A 19833-nucleotide genomic window follows, 5' to 3' on the forward strand; every position below is an offset into this window, starting at 1 on the left:
GCCAGGCAGAGAAGAGGATTTAAAGTGATCAAACACATTTTATGGGCTGTAGGTAAGTAATAGACAAGGCAGGGCATTTTCTATAAAGGATGGGCTCTGAAATGACATGGGCTTGCACTCAGGGATTTTTCTCCCACCGTTACTGAAAAGAAAAATGACATTTTAGCAGCTTTTAATTCTACCATCACCGCGCCTTTCTTTAATAACATGGCACATGACCACAATTATCCATGCTTGTTTAAGCTGTCTGTGGAAGCATTCTGTGAGTGGGACTGTTTGACTGCTTTCTCAGGCAGGCAAGCCTAGGTTTGAGCCCCCCTTCTAAAACCAATGTGCACTACAGTATTGGACAAACCACTGAAGCTTGCTGAACCCCTCTCCCATGTCAGACCGTCCAGGTCAACTCTCCCCAGCTCTAGGAGGCAGGCACTGTCCCCATAGTTTCGATGATGGAATTGAGTTTCAGTGAACTGAAGTGACCTTCCCAAGTTCATGATTTAGCTTCGTAGTGAGCTAGAGTTCATTTTTCCTCCTCCTCCTCCTCCTTTTAACGTCCTAGCATTCACTGAGAATCTACTATGTGCCAGGTACTCCACTAAATATCAGCGACACAGTGGTGAATATAATGGACACAATCTCTGTTGTCATGGAACTTAAATAGAATTCAGCTCTGTCTGTTTGCAAAGCTCACATCCTAATCACAAGAACATAGGATTTTGCTTTCTTACAATATTGTTAGTCTCAGATTAGTGAACAAATGCAAAAGTGCTATATTCTTTAAGGAAGTTGGGTTATGTATGTGATACACACACACACACACACACACACACATCTTACAACAGACTGAGTCTCTACGAACCTGTTCAAAGCTCACTGAGGCAAGACCGAAGGAAGTAACTATAACTAAAACTGGGTCATTTGCTCAAAATCAGTTAATTTTCTAAATAAAATGTAATAGAAAATATACACGCAAATCTATAGGGACAGAAAGTAGATTAGTGGTTGCCTGGGGCTAGGAGAAGGAACAAGGTGTGACTGCAAATGGGCATGAGTTTCTTTCTGGAATGTTCTGAAATTGGATCCTGGAGATGGTTACGTGATGCTGAACATTCACTAACAATCTTGAATTGTACACTTAAAATGAGTGAATTTTCTGGTATGTAAATTAGACCTCAGAAAAGCCATTAAAAACACAAAGGAAATTAATAAAGGCTTATGAGTTAGTCCTGATGGGAAGTGTGAGTTCAAGTCTTTCTGGGCTGATCAAGGAAGAGAGAGGATCATGAGAGGCAGTAACACATGAGCTTTACTGGGCAGTACATGGACAGGATCGAGTGAAAGGAGAAGTCCTTCCCAGCAGCAGACATTCCAGAGACAGCAGCATGGGGCTATCACCCTGAAGAGGAATAGAGCAAGGGACCCCCTGGGGGAGAGGGAACCGGAGACAGGGCTTACGTGTCCAGGCAGCGTTGCTCAGCACCAAGGTGGAGAGTCTGTGGTCAGAGAGCTCTGAAGGGCAACAGTTGTGGGGTCTTCTATGGACACCGGGTTTGCCTTATCTCTGGCAAGCAGAAGTTCAGTGTAGCTTCACAGAATCTATAAAGTAGGTAGCTTCTATATGGTAAAAATATGTTTATTTGGACCATGTTTAAAGCAACTGGATGTGTAAAAATTTGAGTTTGGAGCCACAGGGCTCTGAGCTAGTGGTCTTAGCCTGCTGTGAATAAATAAATGACCCGGGGACCATTTTAGGCCAAAGCACAGGGGCCCTCTCTGGACCATTTATATAACAGGAAGGTATCGTGGATTTGCCACATCACTTAGCTAATAGTCAGCCTCCAAAACTGTAGTGGTTATGAGCAAGAGCTCTCTAGTCTGCCTAGATGGGTCACATACCTGTTATATAACGATCCTGGGCAACTTTGTCTAGTTTCCTCATCTATAAAACGGGAGAGTATGAACATTTACTACACGAGATGGTGACGATTGCCCATATTTGTACCTATACAGTAAAAACACTCATCACGGCGCCCTGCACATAGGGAGCATTCAACACTTGGTAGCTCTCATTATCTGAGAAACGTGAGTAGCAATCCGTTTTAGAAACCTCAGGAAGAAGAGTACTTTTAATTAATAAAGTCTAGGCTATTTCTATCGAGAGCAACTTTTGAAGCAGCGTTGCTATCAAAACAGCTAACAGTCTTCCATAGAAACGCATGCACGTTGCCATCAGTCTGGTACAGGAGGCAGGTTGGCACTGACCCACTCCCACCTGGGAGCCTTGGCCCCAACACCCAGAGAGGATTTACTCCTGGGCACACCGCCCCACTGCTCTCACCATCAGTGTCTACATCTGGTGCTCGAACATGCTCTGTTGGATCATTTTGAGGATTAGATGAACTAACACATGCCAAAGGACCCAGGTCACTTACTATGATTAGGAAACTGAGGCTCGGAGACGTTCAGTAGCTTGTCCCAAATCACAAGGATAGTAAGGACTAGAGCTAAGATTTGAACCCAATCGACCCGAATCTTGGGGTTGTACTCCTGACCATTATGCTCCACAACTGACCCGCTGTGGCCCCTGGGGCGAGATGAACCTCTCATCCTCAATATCTTCAATCTTTTAAAATGTGAGAGTTAATAGTACCTCTGCCTAGGATTGTCCTGAGAATTAGATGAGATACGTAAGGCATTGAGGATTGTAGAAGGTAGGTGCTCAGTAAGTGTTAGTGAGTGTTGAATCACTATGATTATTTTTGCCTGAGGCACTTTCACTTTAAAATTTATCTCCTGGAGTAAGGTCACAACTCATGAGAGGGAGATTGGGGCCAGGCCATGGTGGACTCCAGCCCTGGGGTCACTTGATTGTCCATCTCAGCAAATGTCAGTCCCATTCTTTTGTTGCTGTTTAAAAACCTTGGAGTCATTCTGGACTCCTTCCTTTCTCTGATACCCCACTTCCAATCAGTCAGGAAGTTCTTCTGCCTCTGCTTTCAAAACAAATCCAGCATCTGACCCTTTTCCATCACCTCCAACTCCGCCCTCCGGGCCCAGGTCACCATCACCTGTGACCTGGACTCCTGAGAGAGCCGGCTAGTTCGTCTCCCCACTCAACGGCCCTTGCCAGCTTTGGTCTATTCTCAACACGAATGTCGCAGTGACCCTGTTAAAACCCACGTCAGGTCAGGTAACTCTTCTGTTCGGCTACCATTTTTCTCCTTTTCTCCCCACATAGCTGCATGGCTGCCTCTTTCAACTCCTGTATCAAGTCATCCACTGGTGTGTAGCAAACGACTGCCGACCCAGCAGCTTGGCCAACAGTCATGTATTATTTCACAACTTCAGTGAGTGAGAAATCAGGCCACAGCTTTGCTCTGTTCACTGCTCAGGGCCTCACCCGGCTACAGTCAAGATGTCGACCGGGCTGCGCTCTTATCTGGAGGCTCCAATAGAGAAGGGTTCACCTCCAAGCTCCCTCAGATCATGGGCAGAATTTGTCTCCTTGCAGCAGCAGAATTCAGGACAGTTTGCTTCCTCAAAGCCCGTAACTGAGACCCAGAGTCTCTGCCACTGCAAGTCTCTGACTTCTAGATACTTTTTGAAAAAGCTCACCTGATTAGGTCAGGGCCACCAAGGCTGATGTCCCTTTTAATTACCTCAAAGTAAAGCTGATCAGGGACCTTAATTCCCTCTACAGGAGCCCCTTCTCCTTTTCCACGTCACCTAACCTGATTATAGGAGCGATGCCCATTGTGTTCGTGTGCTCTGACCCCACTCAAGAGAGTCGGTGGGAACAGTGGGCACTATCTCAGAATTCTGACTTCCATACCTCCTTTAAGCCTCTGATCACATGATGCCTATTCTGGTCACACCATGTAATATTGTAATCCACCCCTTCCCCACCCCCGCCCATGCTCCAGTGACTCTTATTCGATTCTACTCTTTAAAAAAATAAATTATATTTATTATAATTATTAACATAAAATTTATTTTATTATTAACATCTTATATTTTTATGGTGCATTTGTTATGATTAATGAGCCAATATGGATATAATATTATTATTAACCAAACTCCATACTTTATTCACATTTCTGTGGTTTTCCCTTCAGTCTTTTTACAGTCCAGGATCCTATCCAGAATAGTGAATTCTATTTACTGCTCAGACTGACTTAGGCTCCTCTTGGCTGTGCCCATTTCTCAGACTTAAATGAGAATTGTGGCGAATTGTTGGAGGCTGAGAGTGGATGGGCTTGAGCGTCAGACCCTCACAGGGCAGCAGTCTTATCACATAAAAGAGCCAAGAAAGATTCCTTCTGGATCTGGCAGGGGAAGAGTAATCATTGAGAGATCCTCAAGACCATTCTCTACAAGAAGGCCAACTCTACAGGGGAAAGACTGCCAGAACCTTATTCCATCTGTGCAAGGACATTCACTTGACTCCATCTGCCTCTAGCCTTCCTGGCTAACCTAAGGGTAGAAAATAAATGATTTAAAAAAAAATTGTGAAGACCACAGTCCACGAGAGGCCAAAGCAACCGGGAGAAAAGAAAGAGAGACAGGAACATGAGGTTGGACCTACCCTTCAGCTTTCTCAGATAGTGTTAAGAAAGCACCAGAAAAAAATCAAGGTGGAGGCCTGTTTTCTGACTCAACCTGTTTCAAAGAGGCAGGAAGCAGAAGAGAGAGCTCTGCACGTGTGTATGGCTTTTCAGTTCACAGTGACCCCACACAATGGTGAACATGGCCAGATTGGTATTGTTGAAATGGATGCATTCTGGTTAGTACTCTCTCCTTTTCAGTAAGAGTAGAAAGGGATTGAAGAGAGTAACAGTAATAGAGTCCTACTTGGACACTGACTGCCATGGTAGATGTAATCTCAATATGCAGGAGGAGGGGGGCACATGGGAGGATGGGCAGGCTGGGAAAGACCCACAAAAAGAAGTAATGCACCCCTGAAACAAAGAAACCATTATATGTTAATAAAAAGAAAAAAAGAAAGAAGTAACACCTTAGCATAATCTTCAAGCCTGAGGAGGAACTAGAAAAGAAGGGGAAGGAGGAGGAAGCCATTCTGAGCCAAGCAAGAATCGTGAGTGTAAGCCTAGAGCCAAAAGAGAAAAGGGCCTACTGGGGGGTTGTAAGAAACTGAACATGACTGGCATATTGAGTGTTATGAAGGAAGTGGAGCACGGTCAGAAAATGAAGCTGGAGAGGGAGGCGGGGGTCAGATCATACAGAGTATTGTGTGCAGGGCTGGGGAACTCATTTTTTATTCTAAGAGCAGTTAAAACCGTTGAATGGTAATGGTGCCATCAGATTTTTAGGAAGATGCTTCTGGTTGCTGTGTGGAGAATGAATTGTAGGTGGTGGTGGTGGGGGGGTAACAAGGAATATCAAGGACATCAAATGGGAGTCCCAGCCCCTAGCATTAATGTAGATGATAAATGGACATAAGGGTGGTAGTGAGGATGTTCAAGACTAGAGAAACATTAGAGAAATAATTAAGAGGGACAATCTGCTGGTATTGGTGGTTGATTGGATGGCTCATGGAAAGGGGAGAAGAAGGACTTAAAGATGATCCCGGGAATCTGGTGGGGATATACTTTTTGTCCAGTACCAACAATGCCTTCGGAAAATACTGTCTATGTAGTTAGCGATCCTTTCAGTAGCTTCTCAAAGGTTTTATACAATGAAGGTAATTGTTTAAGGATACCATCTGTCTTAATTAGAGCATGCAGAATTTGGGTAAGCCTAAATTTCTGGTGAGGAATACCAAACACATACAATTGTAACAACTTGTGGAAATAAAAAAAAAAAAAAAAGGAAAGCAATTTTACTAATGTCCAGTCCTGTTGTTAATCAGGAAGTTTTTAGTTGAAGCGGTAACTAGTTATAAGACTTTAACTGTAGACAGAATGATAAGCTGAGGATTCATTCATTGTCCCTTGCCAGGTTCTGGCCTTGTTATTGACAATCAATCACAGACAAACTGAGTCTGTCCAACTTTTCAGTTGGACAAATTTAAAAAAAAAAATAGGAAGCATTTGCTGCCCTGAACTATTTACCTGATTGAGTTATTTTTAAATTGCACTGTGAGAGTATTGCCAAGGACTGAAAGCTGACACATCATCTTAGAAGGGGTGAAGTTTGATTGTGAAATTGGACATGAACTTATCTGGCAAAAACACAACTTCTGAAGTGTTCTTGCCTAAAACATTTCTTCTCATATAAACTTATGAAAATGTCAGAGATGACATTTTAAAGGTCAACCAATCCAGCCCTCTTTTAGACATAGATGAAACTAAGACCTACAGAGAAGTGGTTAAGGAACCTGCCTATGGTTACATGGCACCTTTGGAACCGAGCCGAGACTCAAAGTCATTAACTTTGAGATCATTGGGTCCAATGCTCATCAGACTGTCTTGCACTTCTATGTATGACTAGCTTCCAAATGCAGATAGGTACTGTTATTAATAAAAAATGATAAAATACAAATGCATTTGAAAGCATTACTAAACTGAGAGAAAGTTTATAAAAATCAATGTATTTTTCCCCCAATTAACAAAAACTAAGATTACAACTCCTCTCATGTAGAGATCAATATAACCGAGGAGGAAGCTGTTGATAAGGTGTTCTCACACTAAAAAAAAAATTGGAAACTTCTTGTTGTGGGTTGAATACTGTTCCCTAAAAAGATATGTTGAAGTTCTAATCCCCAGTACCCGTTAATGTGACCTTATTTGGAAATGGGGCTTTACAGGTGCAGTCAGGTGAAGATGAGCTCATACTGTATTAGGGTAGGTCCTAATCCACTAAGACTGGTGGCCTTACATGAAGAGGAGAGAAGATACACAGGGAGAAGCCTGTGTGATGACAGAGGCAGAGCTTGGATCCATGCATCTCTCAGCCAAGAAATGCCAAGGATTGCTGGCAGCACCAGAAACGAAGAGAAAGGCATGGAATAGATTCTTCCCTAAAGATTTCAGAGAAAGCATGGCCCTTCTGACACCTTGATTCCAGATCTTCAGCTTCTGGAACCATGGGACAATGAATTTCTGTTGGTTTAAGCCACCCAGTTTGTGGTGATTTGTTACAACAGCCCTAGCAAGCTAATACACTTCTTTTCAGTTGAGGGCTGCCAACAGGCTATGGAAGACCACTGTTCAGATGGCAGGTTGTCATGGTGGGCTATTTATTTGCCCGACTTACCTCCCTTCATCTAGATGCTACTGCTTTCAGCACAGTGTTTCTCCATCAGCTGTACTAGGCAGTGAATGGATTTGAACTCAGGTCATCTCTCCATCTGTCCTCTCCCACTCTCAACTCCTTCCCTGCTTCTGTCTGCAGGAATGAAGGTCTTCCACACGACCCTTGTAGATCAGATTTGTTGTAGAGGATGACAAGAGATGGGGTAAAGCAATGATTACTTTTATGAGCTTTTTCATTTCATCTTACTTTCATTTAAGAAAAAAACCTCAGTTTGCTTTTATTGAAAACATTAAGGATTATTTCCTCACTGGTTCTCTGCCTCCAAATTGAGACCTACATGTATATCCTTTTATCTGCATCCTAGCTAGAAATTTGGGTCTTTTTTGCTGTACCAGGCAAGGATCAAAGCAGAAGTCAATATCTAGGGAAGATAACAGAGAACCATGAAGTATAGTACTTCAGTGGCATGAAATAAATACAATCGTTCCCCCTGGCAATTCTGTTCCAATTAGACACACAAGTGACCTTCATACTTTCCTGTTCACTGTACTCAGGTGCAGAGCTTCTTAGGTATTAATGTGACACCAGCTTTAAATCTTGCTCTTTCAACAACATCATCCTCTGATTAAACTTTGGAGTTGGGAGGGATGTCAGAAGTCAGTGAGCTCAGTAGGGTCTGGGGAAGAGCTGAGACTTGCTCAAGTTCACAAAACTAATTGATGGTAGAGTCAAGCCTGGAACACAGGCCTCCTGTGCCCCAGCCTGGTATTATTTCAGCCAAATCTCTGTTCTTTTTACATGAGATTTAGTTTTCTTTCAGGAAGTGTTATTGCCCTTCCTTTTCCAAGCAAAGGTAGTGTAGTTCAAGGTCTGACCTTTGAATGCAAAGGACAGAACTTTCCTGCAGGGCCGTCTACTTCAACGCTCTCTTATTTCAACTAGAGCTGCAACACTTTGCCCTCCTACCAACAGAATAGAATAGAGTAGAAGCTTCAGATAATGAGATAGCTAATTCAAGATATAATTTCTTTTTTAAAAAAAGATTTTATTTATTTATTTGACAGAGAGAGACACAGCGAGAGAGGGAACACAAGCAAGGGGAGTGAGAGAGGGAGAAGCAGGCTTCCTGCTAGCAGGCTTCCTGCTAGCAAGAAGCCTGATGCAGGGCTCCATCCCAGGACCCTGGGATCATGACCTGAGCCAAAGGCAGATGCTTAATGACTGAGGCACCCAGGCGCCCCTCAAGATATAATTTCAAAATTAAACAATGGTAATTCCTCAGTTTTGATCATTGTACAATGGCTATGTAAGATGTTAACATGGAAATCTGGGTAAGGGATATAAAGGAACTCTATACTATTTTTGCAACTTTCCTGCGTGTCTAAATTTAGTTCAGATTAAAAAGGTTTAAAAAATTGAATAAGCAGGATTTGAAATATACTGATGGCTTTCCTACCTAACCTTATTCCTGAAAGAAAATGTGCGTGTATATTTCTCGGAAGGTTCTTTACTGCTGCAACACTGTAAGTTTGATAAGTCCCTCTTATCATCTTGTGAAAATTACATTTTGTTAATAGCCATTAACCATTATATGATAGACTATGCACTCAGTAGCTATAACCTGCACATAGTAGAGCTTTGGGAGAGAAACAAAGAGTACTCTTGAGGGCAATGCAATGATTGGATAATCCTCTACTGGAAAAGCTATAGTGCTCCACTTCTCCCAGGGGAGAAAATGCAGTTATTATCAACTGGAATCTGAAACTGATAGCTACTTCTCTCCAAGCTCATTTCTACATTTAAAATCCATGTAATTGTTTCAGACGAAGCCTGGATGTATTTAATGTTATCTCCCGCAATGGCCCCAAATGGAACCTGCAATGCATTTATATTCATCAATTAACTGTTGAGTGCCTACTATTTGGAAAGCATCATTCTAGTTGGAAAGACAGGCAAGTAAGGAGATTATCATTATATAGTTTGATAAGTGCTATGGTAGTAGAGGGAGTCACCTGGTTCTATCAATGCACAGAAGATTGGTACTTCTAATTTGGCCTTCGGAGTGGAGGTGCCAGGGAGGACTTCCTGAAGGAGGGACTACCTGGGGCTGAATCTTTAAGGAGAGCATGAGGTAGCCAAGCACAGAAGGCAAGGTCTGTAGAGAGGCATTCTAAGCAGAGTGAGGAATGGGAGCACAGTTCTAAGAAAAATTTGGCATGTTTGGGCAAATAGTCCATCACAGTTGGGTCATGAGGTGTACACGTATGTGGGAAGGGTACTGGGGCAAAGGCCTTTTGCCCTGAACCCTCTGGAGAGAGGGCAGTGGCATGGACTAGCTTTTGTTTCAGAAAAATGGCAAGTGGATTGCAGGTAAACTCAAATGGAAACAGAATCTGGTGAGAGGGGATAGTGGCTTGGAGAGGGATGGCGGCAGTGGGGGGGTGAAATATACTCGTTAATATTATATTTAGGGGGTAAATTTAAAGTTATATTTAGGGGGTAAATTTAAAAGTACTTGGTGCTTTGTTGGATGTGGGGGTTTACTGAGAGTAAAAGATGATATCCAGATTTTTGCTTTTCCATAATTAGTTAGCTACAGCTACAGCTTCAACTTCTTACCGAGCACTTCCTCCACCTCCTTGTCTTAACTGAAACCTGGCTTTCCTAAGGACACTGCTTTCCTTGGGCCCTCTCAAATGAAAAGGGCAGAATAAAGGAACACCATATGTTCCCAGATACAGTTTATGGGAATGGCAAAAAGGTCAAATAATTTTTTTTTTTTTTACCATTTTGCACTCAGTTAAAATCAATAAAATTAAAAAACTAATTCCAGTATAGTTAACATGCAATGTTATATTAGTGTCAGGGGTACAATAGAGTAATTCGATAATTCTATACATTACTCAGTGCACATCAGGGTAAGTGTACTCTCAATCCCCTTTATCTATGTCACTCATCTCCACCCCCCGACATCCCCTCTACTAACTATCAGTTTGTTCTCTATAGTCAAGAGCCTGTTTTTTTTTTTTAAATTTCAAAATTTTATTTTTCCTGCTTACACAAAGCTAATATAGAATACTGATGTGTTGCATTAACAAATATCAAACAACTTACATATTTCCTGGTCCTTTTGATGTGAAACATTTTTTATTTGGCCATATTGAGTGGACTAGTTTATATAAATTTTTTTTAATTTTTTATTGTTATGTTAATCACCATACATCACATCATTAGCTTTTGATGTAGTGTGCCATGATTCATTGTTTGCGTATAACACCCAGTGCTCCATGCAGAACGTGCCCTCTTTATTTTTTCATTTTTTTTAAAGATTTTATTTATTTATTCATGAGAGACAGAGAGAGAGGCAGAGGGAGAAACAGGCTCCCAAGGAGCAGGGAGCCCGATGCGGCACTCGATCCCAGGACCCTGGGATCATGACCTGAGCTGAAGGCAGACGCTTAACCATCTGAGCCACCCAGGCACCCAGAACGTGCCCTCTTTAATACCCATCACCAGGCTAACCCATCCTCCCACCCCCTCCCCTCTAGAACCCTCAGTTTGTTTGGTTTTTTGTCTGTCTTTTTTTCTTTGCTCAGTTTTTCAGGTTTTTTAAAACAAATTCCAGTTAGTTAACATGCAGTGTAATATCAGTTTTAGATGTAGAATTTAGTTATTCATGTTGTATATAAATACAACGCCCAGTGCTCATCACAATAAGTCATTTGTTTTGTTTCTTGTATTTCACATATGAGTGAAATCATATGGTATTTGTCTTTGACTGACTTATTTCACTTAGCGTTATACCCTCTAGATCCATCTATGTTGTTCTAAATGCCAAGATTTCATTCTTTTTTATGGCTGAATGATATTCTATTCTCTCTCTCTCTCTCTCTCTATATATATACATATATACACATTATACATATATATGTATATACATGTATATATATATGTATATATATACACACACACAGGTGAATTCTAATAAGAATTCATGATCATGAACTTCCTGTGGGCCCTTGATTCTTCCTGAAAGAAACCTATTGTATTTCTATGGTCAATCTATCCCCTCTCTCTTCGCAAAGACTATTTCAAAACTTTTCTTCAAACATGAGCCCTGTTTCAAGTCATTCTTTGTAGATGACCTTTTATCCTGTCTTACTAAGAAAAACAAAGATGGAAGAAGGGAACGTCTGCATTCACCTTATCAAACATAGAAGGCGATCTATATCAGAATTGCACCCATTTCATCTTCCTTCCATTTTGTCATAGTATAGGACCTGTCTGTCCTTCAGTCTGAGGCTGGGCAGTCAACTAGAGCTTCAGATCTCATCAGTGCCCATTTTCCCAGGACCTTTACGTTCAGGAACTTTAAATTATTGTTTACTCCTTTCTCTTTATTATTTTCAACCTCTCAAATAGACTATTTTTTTTAAAGATTTTATTTATTTATTTGGCAGAGAGAGACACAGCGAGAGAGGGAACACAAGTAGGGGGAGTGGGAGAGGGAGAAGCAGGCCTCCCGCGGAGCAGGGAGCCCGATGCGGGGCTCGATCCCAGGACCCTGGGATCATGACCTGAGCCGAAGGCAGACGCTCAACCTACTGAGCCACCCAGGCGCCCCTCAAATAGACTATTTGTATCAGCTTTTATACATGCTCAATTCTTTTTCATTGAAAACAAAATAAGCACTCATTTACTTATCACTCTTCTCCCCTGTACAACCACACTTCTAAATAGGTTGTTTATACACATTGCCTCCACTTCCTCCCCTCCTGTTCACTCCTCAGCCCAATACAATCCAACTGCCATCCCATTGTGCCACAAACTAGCTTTTGCTAAAGTCATTTGCTAAAGTCACCTGTTCTGTTGAATCACAGTTTTTGCAGGGCTCAACTGCCTTTTGGCACAATCAGAGAAGGTGGACAGTTGGATTGATACAAGATTGGGTTTTTTTCAGGTTGATTCAATAAAAAGAAATAACGTAAAGTGTTTGGGGTATTGACAAAGATGTTATTGAAGTGATTAATCATAAAACTAGGCTGTCACCAAATCCAAAAAAAAACATTTTAAAATCCTTGTTTTACTTGACTTCTCAGTAACATTCAACCTGTTGACCAATTCCTCTTTTTTTGAGAAAAAGTAAAAGCTTTTATGATACAACACTTTTTTTCTTTTTCTTTCTTCCTTTCTTTTTTTCTTTTTCTTTCTTTCTTTCTTCTTTCTTTTTGATACAACACTTTCTTTGTTTTCCTTCTTCATCTCTTACCTCCCCCTTTGTCCACCTCCATGGAAGGTGCATCCTTTTCCTCCACCTTCATCCCAAACCTCAAGATTCCCCTGTCCTTTGCAGTTTGGGTGCTTTACATGGTAAGAGAGGATGCCATAAATAGATGGAGCATCTTGCAACACTGTAGTCTGAATTCCTTGGTGCTTTCATTGTAGGAGTCCAGCAAAAAAAAAAAAAAAATTCTACCTCAGATTCCTTATAATCCATCCTCTAAGGTCAATAGCTTTCAAACTGTGTCTGCAGAGTCCTTGGCTTCTGTGAAGGTGCTGCAGGGGCCACTGTGGGGTGGATCAAGGAGAAAGCTGTGCTGATGGGATTCCAGGTCCTATGCTGGGTTTCAGTTAAGGCCAGCTCCATTATCTGATTTACATTATTAAAGTTTCATGTAATATTTCATTGGTAAAAGATGTTTTCTGCACATACCCACATTTATATGTACACACACACACACACACACACACACCTGCACATGTGTACACACAGACCTGGTCCAATGGCTGCACTGAGCCTGAGACTAAGAAACAAAGTTGGTATCATTTTGAGTTTTAGATATCTGACTGCTTCTAGTGCACAAGTCCTCTGTAGAGACAAATTAAGAGTTGTATGTAAGGCCTCAGATGGCATGCAGTAAGCTAGTTTCAGTGGTGTCTCGTTCTCACTCACAGGAAAAATATGTTCCTTTACCCCATTGCCTGAACTTGATGCATCTTGGAGTTTCCAACCCCACATCTATTTAATCTGTCATGGCATCTAAAGCGTTTTGCTGATGCCCTAAAATGAAAATTGCCAACCAGGGATGGCAACATCTAAATAAGACTAATGAGTATACTAATTATTTCAGGGGATAGATGCTCTATAAAGAGGACTGATGGGAAATGCTATCAATGTTAGCTACCAAGAAAAGGAAAGACAGCATTTTAGTAAATAGGATGCTTAATCAGCAAAAGAAGGTTTTCTAAAGATCAGTTTAAATCTTAAGCATGGAAAGCATGTTAGTGAATGTCAAGTTGAATATTCAGTCTGCTCGTTCCAATTTAAGTTTGATTCAGAGCACATTTATTGGGGCTTGGTATATGTCAAGCACTCTGTCCCATGCCATGGGGCATCCAGATGAATGAGTCATGGTTCCTACCCTTAAGGAGCTTGCAGTATATCATCTACAGATCACGTGTCTTTTGCACCAAATGATTAAACCTTAAAATCTCTGAGCTGCTCAAGGTGAGTTGAGAATGCAGAGTACAATGGAGGCCAAACAAACAAACAAAAAAATACTAGGACACTGCTCAGTATCCAGTTTCCAGAAAGACCCAGATAGGAAGTGTAGCTTTTTCCAAGGAAGGTTTAAGATACCCTCTATGTTGCCACAGTGGCTCAGAGAATACAGATAACATAGAATGTATCTGGCTGAGGAAGCATATATCATTTGGGCTAAAAAGAAAACATAACAGCATTATGAAGCCATTCTTATAAATCAGTAAAGCTGGAAACCAGTATTTTGTGTGGTTAACTGAGTCAAAGGGGCTGAGTGGTCACATGGGAGGAGAAGTAATGATGGCTTATTGGATTTATTAGTATCACGACCACCGCCATCGCTACTCCTGCTGTTGTTTACGGAGTTTTTATTCCCTGCTCCAGGCATTTTTTTCTAAAAATTCTATTCATATTATACCATTCCATCTCTCCAAGCACTCTAAGTGATACACATTCATATTTTCATTTTATCATTGAAATAGCTAAAGCTTACAGGTTAACTAATTCATCCAGACTAAGTGGTATCACCAGGACTTTACTGGCTGGACATTGGTGATTGGGACAGAAATTATTTCAGTGGGTAATAGGAATGGGGGGCAGGTTGGAAGGGGTTAAGGAGTAAATCTACATGAGAAAGGACAGCTAAGGAGGAGAGGAAACACATTTGGAGATAATTTTTTGCATGAATTTTTTTTTAACTAAAGAAAGAAGGAGATCTCTCCTTTAACAAGAAGGAAGGAGGCAAAGACTAGTGCAGAGATAGGTCAGCTTGTGACATTTGATAGGCAAAAACTGAAGCACTTTTTGTCCGATGGCATCTATTTCCTTTGTGAAGGAAGAGGCAAGATCATCTTCTAGAAAGAAAAGAGGAGGTGGGGTCAGAGTTTTGGAAGAGGGTGATCAGGCTCAAAATAGACCTCGGAGAGAGTGGAAGAGTCAGTTGAGAAGGGAAATATAATAGAACTGCTTGGCAGTGTTGAAGATTGATTTATTTAAGGTTTGTGATCATATATTTATAGTAATATGAGCCCGCACTATTTTAGAATTTTCTCTTGCAGCCCTGGGATTCTTCATTGCAGGGAGAGAAAAGGTGGTTGTTTGAATTTTAGCTCTTGTTGGGATTTGCTAGATAAGTGCAATGAAAGACAGATGGGCGAGGGAGATTAGGATAATGACAGTAGTGTTATTGATGTGATAGAATGTGGAATCTAAGCTGGATAAAGAGGGCAGTGAAGAACGTCAAGGACTGATCAATAGGTAGAAAGTAGAGAACTTGATGGACTGAATGTCATTAGGAGTGGGGGCTAATTTAAAACTCACAATGGGGATGCTTTAAGCCAGCTTAGAGTTAGAGATAGTGTTCAAGAATGATATGTTTGAATCAATGCTTTCAGGACCAGCATAATTTCAGGTCATAACAGAATCCATGCTATGAATGTGGAAATGGGTAGATAAGCTGGAGGAGAGAAGGCTGCTTAGTTCTTTCCGGATATGCTAAACTTGACATAAAGCCTGGGTGTTTGCATTGTTGCATTCATTATTTCTATAACCTGCATAATGAGATAATCTATGGTGTGTTGAGATACTAATTTTTGTCTTGTTCTTGCTGTAGGAAATTTGAAAAATCAAAAGGCAGTATTGCGCGCCACCCCCCCCGACTCAAGCCTTGTGTTCTAAGATGTAGGCCACTCGTTCTAAGCTACAGTGGTACATCATTCCCGCCCCCCCACCCCCCACGCACATGCACACCACCAGGAGGCACTTTGGAAGTGGGTTGGAGTGTTTCTGGTTGGAGATTAGGAAACACTACTGGCATTCATTCAGTGAGTGGTGGCCAGGCAGCCTAGATGTTCTGCAAAAGCTAGAACAGGCATTGCAAAAAAAATTCTGCCATTTTCTGCATTGTTTTCGAATGTCCCCTTCAACATTATTGTAGGTGTAAAAACCGTTTATCAGAGTGTGGAACCAAACTCAATTTTATATAAACACCTAAAATATTTGTTGCATATTTTAATAACCGTTAAAATTTCAAAGAGATGCAAAATTCCACAAAAAATGGGAGGCCCTGTCTTTAATTTTGTTTGAAACTTGTCGAGATTTCGTCACCACATCACAAGATAAGATAGTAATATGAATTCTGCTAGACATATTTGAGGTATCTCTATCTGCATTTGTAACTGCTATGTGCAAATCAGGATAAGGAAAATTTTACTTCTAAGTCCTCTCAATGGAAATAAGTATTACTAAATTAGCAGATCTATGAATTGCAGTGATCTCATTAAATTTTATCCATAAAGGTTTATTTAAGTATATTATTAATACTCTTATTGCAATACAATAATTAGTCCAGTTAGACATCTTAGTTGTAAATATTTCATTTAAAAAAATTTTTAATTTTGGTGTTGCCTGTTGCTTTTCAATCTCATTCTGATCTTGTCCCCTGAGGTCTATCATAATCTCTCTAAAGCTTCTTTAATTAGCTTGGTTTTTTTTTTTAAGATTTTATTTATTTATTTGACAGAGACACAGCGAGAGAGGGAACACAAGCAGGGAGAGTGGGAGAGGGATAAGCAGGCTTCCCGCGGAGCGGGGAGCCCAATGCAGGGCTTGATCCCAGGACCTTGGGATCATGCCCTGAGCTGAAGGCAGACACTTAACGACTGAGTCACCCAGGTGCCCCTTAGCTTACTTTTTTTTAAAAAAGATTTATTTCTTTATTTGAGAGAGAGAGAGCATGAGCGCTAGCGGGGCGAAGGGCAGAGGGAGAGGGTAAGAATCTCAAGCAGACTCCATGCCAAGTGCAGAGATCGATGTGGGGCTTGATCTCATAACCCTGAGATCATGACCTGAGCAGAAACCAAGAGTCGGACGCCTAACTGACTGAACCACCCAGGCTCCCCTAGCTTCCTTTTCTTTTCTTTTTTTTTCAAGTTTTTATTTAAATTCCAGTTAGTTAACATATAATGTAATATTAGTTTCAGATGTAGAATTTAGTGATTCATCACTTCCACATAACGCCCAGTGCTCATCACAAGTGCCCTCCTTAATACTTCATCCATTTAGCCCATCCCCCCCACCTCCCTCCCTGAACCCTCAGTTTGTTCTCTATAGTTAAGAGTTTGTTTCCTGGTTTGCCTCTCATATTTCCCCCCCCCCCCCCCCCGTTAATCTGTTTTGTTACTTAAATTCCACATGTGAATGAAATCACATGGTATTTGTCTTTCTCTGACTTATTTCATTTAGCGTAATACTGGCCAGCTCCATTCACGTCGTTGCAAACGGCAAGATTTCATCTTTTTTGATGGCTTAGAGTTAGAGATAGTGTTCAAGAATGATATGTTTGAATCAATGCTTTCAGGACCAGCATAATTTCAGGTCATAACAGAATCCATGCTATGAATGTGGAAATGGGTAAATAAGCTGGAGAGGAGAGAAGGCTGCTTAGTTCTTTCTGGATATGCTAAACTTGACATAGAGCCTGGGTGTTTGCATTGTTGCTTTCATTATTTCTATAACCTGCATAATGAGATAATCTATGGTGTGTTGAGATACTAATTTTTGTCTTGTTCTTGCTGTAGGAAATTTGAAAAATCAAAAGGCAGTATTGCGCGCCCCCCGCCCGGACTCAAGCCTTGTGTTCTAAGATGTAGGCCACTTATTCTAAGCTACAGTGGTACATCATTCCCGCCCCCCCACCCCCCACGCACATGCACACCACCAGGAGGCACTTTGGAAGTGGGTTGGAGTGTTTCTGGTTGGAGATTAGGAAACACTACTGGCACTCATCTTCTTTATCCATTCATCATTTGATGGGCATTTGGGCTCTTTCTATAATTTGGCTATTGTTGATAGTGCTGCTATAAACATCGGGATGCACGTATCCCTTCGAAGCACTATGTTTGTATCCTTTGGGTAAATACCCAGTCGTGCAATTGCTGGATCATAGGGTAGTTCTGTTTTTAACTTTTTGAGGAAACTCCATACTGTTCTCCAGAGTGGCTGCATCAGTTTGCATTCCTACTATTAGCTTCCTTTTCAAATATTCTCTCTTTCCCCCCATTGTTTACCGAAACACATGCTCTCTAAGGTCTCTTCATGTATGAGAGACTACAATATAGACCTTGGAATGTGATGGGATTTCAAATTAGGCGATGTATTTTCAATGATACTTCATCCATACCCTGTAGGGATGTACCATCTTATAATCCTTAAAAATGAGGACCAATTCATTTGTGAGAATAGCATCCTTGCTCTTTTTCTCATTGGAGTGTGTAATTTGTTTGGCATATTATTCCCATTACAATAAAAGTTGTTTCTCTTTTTTCCCTTATTGTACATGACTCTGTCTAGATCGTTATTACTTATCCTAACATGTTTTCACTCATTAATGTCTTTTATTTAATTTCCCCTTTATGATTCAGTTTTGGCATTATATTTTTTTATCTTAAGTATGTGAGTATGTAGATTTGATTATGTGTGACTTTCTTTTCAGGATAGTAAAATGGGCAATATAAAATATTTGTTAGAAAAGGGAACACAAATTTGATATGGTTGATGTCTGATGTCTGGGCTTCCCTTACTACTCCCCTCCTCTGGGTTAAGATTTTGTAGGTTTCAATGTTAGATCCTTCAAAGGATCATGCTGGACTGGACCAAAAGTGAGTGACCTGCCCTGGGATACTCAGTGGATTCCCCCAGGGATGGCAAGTGGGTTTGGGGTTTAGTTTTGGTAGTGAATTCCTTGAGTGGAAGATACTTGTTCCCGGCTTCTGCGCACATCTCCAGTGGGGAGATGGCTATGTGGAATAAAGAGGGAAGCCAGGCAATAATAGATGCTTCAGTTTGGAAGCACTGTCAAGTTTCCATGCTTAGGCTTGACGTAAAGGGATTAGAGCCACTTGTGTTTGAATGAAGTAGGCTGGTCTTGAGCAAGGACCACGATGGATTGAAGACCAGAGGCTCATCATCACATTTTTCTGGACTGAATAGCCCTTTTGTCTCCTGTTTAAACCCAAAGGGAAAAGGAGTCCCCCAAAGCACTGCTGAGATTGAATTTCCTATCAGTCATAGCAGATGGGGGCTAAATTAGATTTATTTGGTTTAAAAAAGAAAAAAGAAAGAGTCACTAGCCCTGAAGTGCCCTGGTGAAAACTCATGCCAATTACACTTGAGCTTGATAATATTATTTTAGACATATTCTCATCAGAGACACATTGAAAAACCTTTAGTGAGGGGCGACTAGTTGCATGACTCTATTCCTGCATATTCCAAAGAACTAGTAGCTTCTGGTTGACCTTTTGTCCTGTTCCTCTGGCACCTCTGGAATGAATATCTTTTTATTTTTAAATTTCCTCATCCCCTAGCATCTCTGTGTGAAGGCTCCAGGGAGTAAGTGAATGTGAGTTTCCACTCTCTGGAAAGATTCACACATCTTGTCTGGTTTGTTACATTGCAGAGGGAATGGTAATACTTTGGCTAAAAGAAGAACTTCAAATTGTCAAATCCCAGTGCTTTTGTGAGGCCAGTGTTTGTAAGAAAGTAGACTGAATTCATCAGGGTCAGACAGTAGTTGGAATAAATCACCAGAGAAGACCGTGAGTGGCAGGGGGAGGCTATTGGGGTGCATATACTTGGGAAATGAGAAGACAGATCTTTGAGCTGTGCTTACTAAACAGAATTCTCTGGACATATCGCTTAGGAGTGATTGGATGGTGAATTAAAACGTCTGCATTCGTGTTTCCCCTTGAATGACGGTAGCACAATGAATGCTTTTGAGGAGCGATCTATATGGCTTATTTTTTATACTCAACTGAAAGCTCTGGAGCTCAAGACAAGATATTTCTATTTTGTGGCTTCATTGTGTGAGTAGTCACAAAATGAGGTGGGGAAGAAATATTGCTCTTTAAAAGTTAGTGAACCGTGGGGATCTTACGTGGAATTGTAAAGAGTTCAAACTAGTCAAGGAAAGAAATGGCAGATAGACAACTCGAAGAGGGTTCAGGCGCTGCTTGAAAGACATGGGCATTGATTTCAAAGCCCAGGCCTTGGGGACTTCAATAGATGGTCAAAAAAAAAAA

This window comes from Neomonachus schauinslandi, chromosome X (assembly GCF_002201575.2).
Source record: "Neomonachus schauinslandi chromosome X, ASM220157v2, whole genome shotgun sequence".
NCBI classification, from domain to species: Eukaryota; Metazoa; Chordata; class Mammalia; order Carnivora; family Phocidae; genus Neomonachus; species Neomonachus schauinslandi.